Source organism: Zingiber officinale, chromosome 5A (genome assembly GCF_018446385.1).
Source record: "Zingiber officinale cultivar Zhangliang chromosome 5A, Zo_v1.1, whole genome shotgun sequence".
Lineage (NCBI taxonomy): Eukaryota > Viridiplantae > Streptophyta > Magnoliopsida > Zingiberales > Zingiberaceae > Zingiber > Zingiber officinale.
Window position 1 is genome coordinate 12336820 of NC_055994.1, and position 10959 is coordinate 12347778.

The following is a 10959-nucleotide window of genomic DNA, read 5'->3' on the forward strand; positions in this document are numbered from 1 at the left end:
ACAACATAAATAAAGCAGAAAGTAAATATCATATTCCACTTATCATTTAATTAGGCCTTTAACTAAATGATGCTCCCACTGAATTATAGGGCTTTTGTAGAATCAAGTCATGGATGTGGTCAAACCACACTATTAGATTCATACCAATTAGTTATAATTCTCGTGGGACAAGATCCACATCATACTACGCCTTGAGTTAGCTTTGGCTAAATTGCCCAAGACTTAGTATGATCGGTAGATAACTAATTACCAATTACATTTTTATGCAACTCTTGTATATACTATCTTCCCAACCGTTGGAAAATGCCTATAGTTATACCCGATCCAATTGAGTTAACTAGTTATACTCAATCTAATTGAGTTTGTTCTCACCCAAGCTTTGATAGGCGGGACCAAGTTTGTCCTTTTGCACCCTACCAAGATAATATACGTTGCTCTGCTTTGGCAGATTCAACAACAACAAATGATCAAGGTAGTGATGGGTATCAAAACTTGGTAGGCATTTCGAGTTGACTTGATTAAGATCTAATCTAATCATGAATGTGTATCATATACGCATTAAGGCACTAATTACCCTACATTAGCATGCATCACAAACACACAAGTAATGATATATATATATATATATGATGAGGTCATGGCCCTACTACGATCTTCTCAAGCCAATGAAAAGATCAGACGACCAACCTAGGGTTAACAGCTTCTTCAAGCGCCTCCTTTTAACCGCCATGTGTTGACAACACCCTCCTCGTAACTCCTTCTTAAGTGGACCTTCCACTGCTTCATTTTGTACATTACAAATATGAAACTCAAGTTACATTCGAGTCTAAAATCTATTTACAACAGGAACATAATAAGGGAGGCACGACGCGCAGGTCGCATATCATATACAACACACACAATACTAAAATGGCGCGTATTATGAATTATACCACAATTTTAACCAACAACATTGGGGTTTTGGGGCCATGGCCATCATAATATCATACATAATTCTAAATTATATATTTTACATAAATTTCTATAATTTTACTACTGTTTTATCAATTTTATGAGTCACAACTCCTCGACGGTCTCGTTTAGCGATTTTCGGGCGCGATCGCGAGACAATGCCCCTTGCGGGATTAGGGGCAGCACCCCTTCTCATGAAATGAATATTGCGAGTGTCCCAAACAGATCTAATAGCGCCTTAAGTCACTGTCGAAAAAAATAATAATTTTGTTTGGGCGAGACCTTGCCGTTTCGGAAGGTTTTTCTCGGTATTTGAAGCCTACAAGTGTCCAAGCACTTGTTGCTTCGCCTCTACAAGAAAAATACTCACAAAATCCATAAAAGTAGAAAAATTATAGAAACTTATAGATCTGAAACCTTTTCATAATAACAAATACAAACATGTACAAGCTTCGCACGTGGCTCTAATACCACTGTTAGAACTTTCGAACAGTAAAAAACTATTTTTTGTGTTGCAGAAACCTCGAAGCTAGCCACGGATCTGTGCGAAGCTAGATAAATATAATATTCATGTACATATTTGTCTACACTAGATCTACCTTAGATCTACATGAAAAGGAAGTATTACCCTTGTAGCGATGCCCTTCGCTTATCCTACTCGTCCAAATGGTTGTCGGATCTCATAGAGTGTCAAGTGGACACTCCTCTACACATATCCACACGGAAAAAAGGTGGAGAGAACCACTTAGAGTGTGCTAGCACTCTTGAGAGGTCTCGGCAATGGAGGAGAAGGAGAGAATAGAAGAGAGGAAGAAGAAGAGACCTTGAATAAGCACACCCCTTGCTTCTACTCATGTTCATGTGGCCGACCACTTATTAGAGCAATTTATACCTCCATGTAATACCAAGAGTCATGGATCTTGGTCTTCCTCATGAGGTGGCGCACAATGATGTACCCTTGATGATGTGGAACATCATCATTGGTTGTCCCATGCTAAGTCATAATGAAGTGGCATTTGGTCAAGTCAAACTTGACCCTTCATCTTCTCTCTCAAGTCAAATCAAATTTGACCTCTTATCTCTCATGGTTGATCAAATCTACCCTTTGACTCAAATCAATTTAATTTAATGAATCTCTATTCATTGGTTTAAATTGACTCAATGAATCATAGTCTAAATTAGACTCATTCGACACATGAATCAAATTGAGTCCAACTCAATTAGTCTAATGGATTACTCTTAATCCAATTTGGTTCATCACATGAACCTAATCCTCTTGGTCCATCATATGAACCTAATCTCCATCTAACTGTCCTTTGTGTGTGACCCTATAGGTTCTTGTAACGTTGGCAATGCTCCTAAACCCATTTAGAAACATAAGCAATGAGCGGTATCTAGCAACACATCATTACTACCCAAGTTACAAGAATGTTGAGATCCAACATCACCATTGTGACTACTAATTGTGACTCTCACAATATATGGCAATGTCCTTCTATCCTTGACATCTAAATTGATCAATTGAGGCATAGACCGTGCCATCCTCTAATCAATCTATGTCTTGAACTCCAAGTAGACTTACTCTATCAAATGAGCTCAATATCTCATATTGACTTATTTGGGCATGGCCATGCACTTAGTGGTCTCACTCTATCAAGAATCATAATATCACTCCCGTCATGTAGGAGGGATAGATCCCTTCTACATCACTCACATCCCTCCGCATAATTTGTTACATACCCAGTAGTCGCCTTTATAGTCCACCCATTTACAGGTGACGTTTGACGAAGCCAAATTATGTAACTCCTTATGTAGGGAACCATGGTGACTTCAGGTCCAAGGACTGATAGCCATACTAATAGTCACATGAGAAAGTATATGACACTCATATAACGATCTATGATACTTTCTCATGGCGGGTCATTCAGTATACATTCTCCAATGCATATCCATGTGTCAACTTGATATCTAATATCCATGACTTGTGAGATCAAGTCATCGAGTTGACCTACATGCTAGTCTCATCTCATTAACATTGTCCCTGAATGTTAATACTTGACTAGGAATGGTTAAGAGTAGTATTCTCTATATATCCCATTATCAATTCAACCAATCGATTGATATAGATAAGAATCTTCACTCAAGGACGCTATTATACTCAATTATTTGGCACCAATACAAGTAAGTATAACAACCATAAAGAAATGCCTATATATATATATATATATATAAAGCATTTCTTTATGGTTGTTATACTTACTTGTATTAGTGCCAAATAATTGAGTATAATAGCATCCTTGAGTGAATGTTCTTATCTATATCAATCGATTGGTTGAATTGATAATGGGATATATAGAGAACACTACTCTTAATCATTCCTAGTCAAGTATTAACATTTAGGGATAACAATAATCACATGATCGACTCTAGGGCTCTCACTAACACTCTGATTAAGACTAACTGAAAAGCTTTGTTTAAGGCACGTGATTATTCTAATAATATCCAAGTGACTCGCCACAATTTGAAAGTTTACTCAGGAAAGCTTACTTGGCTACCCAAACCTACACTTAAATTAAAGAAGCCATAATTTAATTAGGTACACAATTTGTTTAAGTCACGTGGTTATCATAAGCAATCATCAACTCGTGTTGCATCTGAAGCTCAGAGTTCATGGTTGCGTGTAAAATACGGCAACAAAATAATAATTAAAAATAGGGTTATTTGACAAATAATCTTATTGGAATTTTTGGAATTTTTAGAAATTTTTCTGGAATTAATCAGAGCTCGTACGACATATTTAATGGGGATGCATTACTGGGCTTAAGAAACGCATGTTTGGAATACTATTTATTAGGGAGTTGATTATTCCAATTAACCTAAGGTTTATATTAGCTACCCTAAGTTTATTACCCATGCCCTAAGCCCTCCCTCGCCGCCGAACTCCATCTTCCCCTCTTCACCGCCGAAACCTCTTCTTTCCGTGATCTCGCCGAAGTTCCTCCTCCCTTTTCCCTCTTGCGATTTTTCCCTCGGTAGATCACCGACCACTGCTCCTCTCTCGATCTCGTTTGCAACCTCCCGAGCCGCACACCGCCGGCTCTCCTCCTAACGCAAGCACCACAGGTCGCCGTCCTTGTGCCCTAGCATTGAAGCCGCAGAGCCGTCGCACGGAGCAGCGCCGATGCCTTACAGCCGTTGCCCTTGACGTCACTAGGGTGAGCCGCCGGTTTCCCCTCAACCTTGATGCTGCTCCATCCCTCTTTGCCCTAGCGCCGGTCGCCCGATCCACTACCACCTCCGGCCATGATCAGAGCTGGCTAGCAGGTACATCCTGTATTGGTATAAACTCCATGAAGTAAGGGGTAGATGCTTAGATTTATGGTGAATGTCGAGTATGATTGGTTGAATGAGCTGCGAATCGAAATTTCTGTGTTTTTTTCCTTGCTCTGCCCTATGTCTCCTCTAATGTTTCTGTAACGGATTTGGGAATTGATGATTGAATTTGGGTTACCTGGATTCTTCTTGATGATTAAAGTTTGTGCCCTATTTTGATTAGTTCATGTAGATGGCAAAATTGGATTTAGGAAAGAGTTTATTTGAGGTAACTTGTTTTTAAAGTGATGCGATGACGATCTTGGAGTTTTGGTTTGTTTTCCCCGGAGTCCTCTTGCATTTTCTGGATTTAGAAGTGGCATTGTTTGAAATTAATTATTTTAGTTGGCTGTTGTAATCCTAGATAGAATTGAAGTGTTTTAAAATGATTGTCATTGCGTTTTCCCAGTAGTGTTGGCTATGAAGTTCTGGACATATTTGAAGGGATAGGATTTAGTGTGGTTAGGTGGATGTGTCTACAATGTTTTCTTAAGAAACCTAAGTTGGGTTGAGTTTAGTTTGTTGTTCTTATGAGATTAGCTTAATTGTATAGTACATGATTGCAGGACGTTGTTTCGAAATGAGCACTTTGACGTGACGGAGCGTGATTTGTTTCAGACTACCTAGTAAAGGCGGGTACTTCTTGCTTTGTTTTCTTTTAGTACTTTGACCTTAGTGCATGAATTATTTTGGATAAGGTCTGTTTACCTTTACTCCACTCTTATTTTTCCTACACTTGATACTTCCACGCAATCTCTGAGAAAATCGTTTCCATATCTATACAGTTTCTTTTGTTGTCCATGACCGGTAGCAGATACTAGATACCATGTTTGTATGCTTTGACTGTTGCTTATTTATGTACGATATTGAGCATGTTGGTTTCATGTAGCATACCCGTTTCTGCTTATATATATATGATAACTGTTGCATTGTTCGCATCATGTCATTGCATGCATGCCGCATCCTCGGCCACTCTAGAGAGTGGTAGCTGGAGTTGATGTCGCTTGTCCTGTCGTGCCGCACTCAACCACTTGTGTGAGTGGTAGCTGGAGTACGAGCAGCAGGGACCCCCCCCCCTTCGCTGTGTAGCTAGTTAGCTACTCAGCACCTGTCCATCAGGTCACTCGCAGGAGTGGCGGCCTTTGGGTGGTACAGTTGTCATTGATCCGGCCTCTCGACCATACAGGGGTCATGGTGCAAAGAGGTGGGCAGGGTGCCATCCGTGCATACGCTGTTATTTTGACTGCTTTGGTTGCTGCTGGTTACTTATATTGTTATTGCTTACTTATGCTGCTGTGGTATGTTTATGCTGCCGTTGCTTCTTTCTGTTGTTCACTTATGCTGATATGCTTTCTTATGTTGAGTTATATACTCGCTGTAGGTGTTTAGACACTGATTATTTATTGGTAATTTGGATATACCTTACCTACTACCTTGTAGTTAGTAACGGTACAGTAGCAGATCTGTGCTACTTTGACCTTCTATTGTTAGCCTATGATTTGGCTTCAGGTATGATTATTTATGTTAACATCATGGTGGTATCTGCTATTTCCTTTCTGAGACTGTATACTCTTGGCTCACTTTCTAGTTGTACGTTATATTCATGCACTATCTTTCTATACCCGCTGAGTCCCTGTACTCACCACCTCGCAAATTGGTTTTCTTTCGCCAGGGAGCAGTAGATGATTCATGTATGCTTGGAGAGTCCCAGCTGCCAGTCCCACGACACACTCGAGGATAGTTTTTTTTTCTAGTTTTGGTTGCTAACGCTATTTATGTTTTGATTTGTGAACTTGGTATTGTATGCTTCGATATGGATTTTGGAGTCTAGTCTGGTGGTTGCAGGTAATTTAGTTAGTGTTGTTGTTGGTCTTATGTTCATATTGTTTTGTGTTTTCCGCTTGTTTTCTTTTTGTGATTTCCGCTGCGTTTACATCCAGCCGTGTAGGCTGAGTATTTATCGTTCTGTCTTCCACTGTGTGTGTTTCTATTTTGTTCCAGCCGTTTAGGCTGATGGTTATAGATGATGGTTATGTGTTATTTCATTTTGTCCAGTGAGTTGACTGAGTATATTAAACTGCGTGTTATGTTGTTTCTATTTGTGCATATATTTCAGCCGGGTGTGGCTGAGGTATATTTTGTATGTAGTAATGCTTCAGACTCAGGTTTTGTGAAGCCTATCTTTGTGTTTTGGGATTTCGATCTTGTTTTGATTTATGATTTTTGAGTTAATCTGATACCAATTTAGTGGTATCAGAGCATGGTTCGAGTCAAATGTTGTGTTTTGTGTTTTGAAATTTCGATCTTATTTCAATTTATGATTTTCGGTGTTTCGATTGTTTTGTTTTCCCTTTATAAGTTGATCCCTCGATGTGACTCTCGAGTTGTGGGACTAGGGCAGCGGCAGGAATCTCCAAGCTATAGGAGGTATGTTTGTAAATTGTTATCATACATATTTATTAGTACTTGGGTAGTTGTTTGTACCATGTGTTTATACCATGTATGATTTGTAGTGCCAGTCATTATTAAGATCAGATATGGTGATATGTTGTCTTTTGATGATCTATTGGTGAATATTAGACTTGATGGGGATTCCTGAGTTAGTAGTAAATTTGGGGACCAAATTTTTATTAGTGGGGGAGAATGTAAAATACGGCAACAAAATAATAATTAAAAATAGGGTTATTTGACAAATAATCTTATTGGAATTTTTAGAAATTTTTCGGGAATTAATCAGAGCTCGTACGACATATTTAATGGGGATGCATTATTGGGCTTAAGAAAAGCCTGTTTGGAATACTATTTATTAGGGAGTTGATTATTCCAATTAACCTAAGGTTTATATTAGCTACCCTAAGTTTATTACCCGTGCCCTAAGCCCTCCCTCGCCGCCGAACTCCATCTTCCCCTCTTCACCGCCGAAACCTCTTCTTTCCGTGATCTCGCCGAATTTCCTCCTCCCTTTTCCCTCTTGCGATTTTTCCCTCGGTAGATCACCGACCACTGCTCCTCTCTCGATCTCGTTTGCAACCTCCCGAGCCGCACACCGCCGGCTCTCCTCCTAACGCAAGCACCACAGGTCGCCGTCCTTGTGCCCTAGCATTGAAGCCGCAGAGCCGTCGCACGGAGCAGCGCCGATGCCTTACAGCCGTTGCCCTTGACGTCACTAGGGTGAGCCGCCGGTTTCCCCTCAACCTTGATGCTGCTCCATCCCTCTTTGCCCTAGCGCCGGCCGCCCGATCCACTACCACCTCCGGCCATGATCAGAGCTGGCTAGCAGGTACATCCTGTATTGGTATAAACTCCATGAAGTAAGGGGTAGATGCTTAGATTTATGGTGATTGTCGAGTATGATTGTTTGAATGAGCTGTGAATCGAAATTTCTGTGTTTTTTCCTTGCTCTGCCCTATGTCTCCTCTAAAGTTTCTGTAACGGATTTGGGAATTGATGATTGAATTTGGGTTACCTGGATTCTTCTTGATGATTAAAGTTTCTGCCATATTTTGATTAGTTCATGTAGATGGCAAAATTGGATTTGGGAAAGGGTTTATTTGAGGTAACTTGTTTTTAAAGTGATGCGATGACGATCTTGGAGTTTTGGTTTGTTTTCCCCGGAGTCCTCTTGCGTTTTTTGGATTTAGAAGTGGCATTGTTTGAAATTAATTATTTTAGTTGGCTGTTGTAATCCTAGATAGAATTGAAGTGTTTTAAAATGATTGTCATTGTCTTTTCCCACTAGTGTTGGCTATGAAGTTCTGGACAGATTTGAAGGGATAGGATTTAGTGTGGTTAGGTGGATGTGTCTACAATGTTTTCTTAAGAAACCTAAGTTGGGTTGAGTTTAGTTTGTTGTTCTAATGAGATTAGCTTAATTGTATAGTACATGATTGCAGGACGTTGTTTCGAAACGAGCACTTTGACGTGACGGAGCATGATTTGTTTCAGACTACCTAGTAAAGGATGGTACTTCTTGCTTTGTTTTCTTTTAGTACTTTGACCTTAGTGCATGAATTATTTTGGATAAGGTCTGTTTACCTTTACTCCTCTCTTATTTTTCCTACGTTTGATACTTCCACGCAATCTTTGAGAAAATCGTTTCCATATCTATACAGTTTCTTTTGTTGTCCATGTCGGTAGCAGATACTAGATACCATGTTTGTATGCTTTGACTGTTGCTTATTTATGTACGATATTGAGCATGCTGGTTTCATGTAGCATACCCGTTTCTGCTTATATATATATGATGACTGTTGCATTGTTCGCATCATGTCATTGCATGCATGCCGCATCCTCGGCCACTCGAGAGAGTGGTAGCTGGAGTTGATGTAGCTTGTCCTGTCGTGCCGCACTCGGCCACTTGTGTGAGTGGTAGCTGGAGTACGAGCAGCAGGGACCCCCCTTCGCTGTGTAGCTAGTTAGCTACTCAGCACCTGTCCATCCGGTCACTCACGGGAGTGGCGGCCTTTGGGTGGTACAGTTGTCATTGATCCGGCCTCTCGACCATACAGGGGTCATGGTGCAAAGAGGTGGGCGGGGTGACCATCCGTGCATACGCTGTTATTATGACTGCTTTGGCTGCTGCTAGTTACTTATATTATTATTGCTTACTTATGCTGCTGTGGTATGTTTATCTGCCGTTGCTTCTTGCTGTTGTTCACTTATGCTGATATGCTTTCTTATGTTGAGTTATATACTCGCTGTAGGTGTTTAGACATTGATTATTTATTGGTAATTTGGATATACCTTACCTACTACCTTGTAGTTAGTAACGGTACAGTAGCATATCTGTGCTATTTTGACCTTCTATTGTTAGCCTAGGATTTGTCTTTAGGTATGATTATTTATGTTAACATCATGGTGGTATCTGCTATTTCCTTTCTGAGACTGTATACTCTTGGCTCACTTTCTAGTTGTACGTTATATTCATGCACTATCTTTCTATACCCGCTGAGTCCCTGTACTCACCACCTCGCAAATTGGTTTTCTTTCGCCAGGGAGCAGTAGATGATTCATGGATGCTTGGTGAGTCCCAGCTGCCAGTCCCACGACACACTCGAGGATAGTTTTTTTTTTTCTAGTTTTGGTTGCTAACGCTATTTATGTTTTGATTTGTGAACTTGGTATTGTATGCTTCGATATGGATTTTGGAGTCTAGTCTAGTGGTTGCAGGTAATTTAGTTAGTGTCGTTGTTGGTCTTATGTTCATATTGTTTTGTGTTTTCCGCTTGTTTTCTTTTTGTGATTTCTGCTGCGTTTACATCCAGCCGTGTAGGCTGAGTATTTATCGTTCTGTCTTCCGCTGTGTGTGTTTCTATTTTGTTCCAGTCGTTTAGGCTGATGGTTATAGATGATGGTTATGTGTTATTTCATTTTGTCTAGTGAGTTGACTGAGTATATTAAACTGTGTGTTATGTTGTTTCTATTTGTGCATATATTCCAGCCGGGTGTGGCTGAGGTATATTTTGTATGTAGTAATGCTTCAGATTGTCACCCGTATAGGGGAGATGCTATCGAAATTTCTTCGGACAGGGACTCCTTTGGGGCATGACATTGCGAGCATGAGCCATGACACATCTAATGCATCATCTTGATGCTTCTTATAAGCATCTCGGTCGGCTCGCGTGGCAGTGGCAGGAGGTGCCTCCGGAATGGGCTGCTCCAGGACGTACAATTTTCTTTCTTATTGTTAGAGTGTATACTAAAAGCCTTGCTTTTTGTATGAGCATATATTTAGAAATAAGAATCACATTGGTCAATATCTATATTTATTTGTTAAGTGTAGTTGTTCAATTAATTTATATAGTAGATAACATGGTGTATGGTGTCACACATAGAAGATCATGTTATCGGTTCTTTATAAATTATAAATAGTTGCTCGTGACTAAGATGGAAAGGAACAAACCATTGGAATAGTCATACTGTAGTTAATTATTAGTTTATCTTGACTAATAAATTCCATTGATACACTCTGAGTGTATTGAGTAGGACCATTTAAGGTAACTTCTTTTTATACTGACTTAATAAAAGAACAAGACCTTAGTTATTATGGAAGTGTGTGCTCTTAATCCTAATATAATAACAAACACATATATTTAGTATTTATTTTTTTGACTTATCAAAGGGTGAGATTTAGCTCGATAAATCAATAAGCCCGATAAGTTGCGAATGATATTACTTATAGTGTGTATTGTTGAATATAGAGGGAAACTGTGTCCTAGTTATGTAGGTTGAGAATGTCCCCAAGAGGAGCTCATAAGGATTGTCATGTTAAACCCTGCAGGTGGACTTAGTCCGATATGACAATAAGGTTGAGTGGTACTACTCTAGGACTAAGACATTAATTAAAGCGAGTTTTCAGTAACTCAATTAAATTAATGGACATTCGATATCTTAAACACAGGGAGACTTACACACTCATGATATGAAGGAGCTCATAATGTAATTTGGGATTGGTGCGGTAGTGCAGTAATAACTATCTAGTGGAATGAGTTATTATTGATGAACTTGAGTTGTGTGTTTGGGGCGAACATGGGATACTCAAGCTCATCGGAAGGCCAAAACCAATTTCTCCTCTAGGTCCCTGTCGTAGCCTCATTAAAGCCTCAAGTCCATCTAAATAAAAGCCCTTCTTGGTGT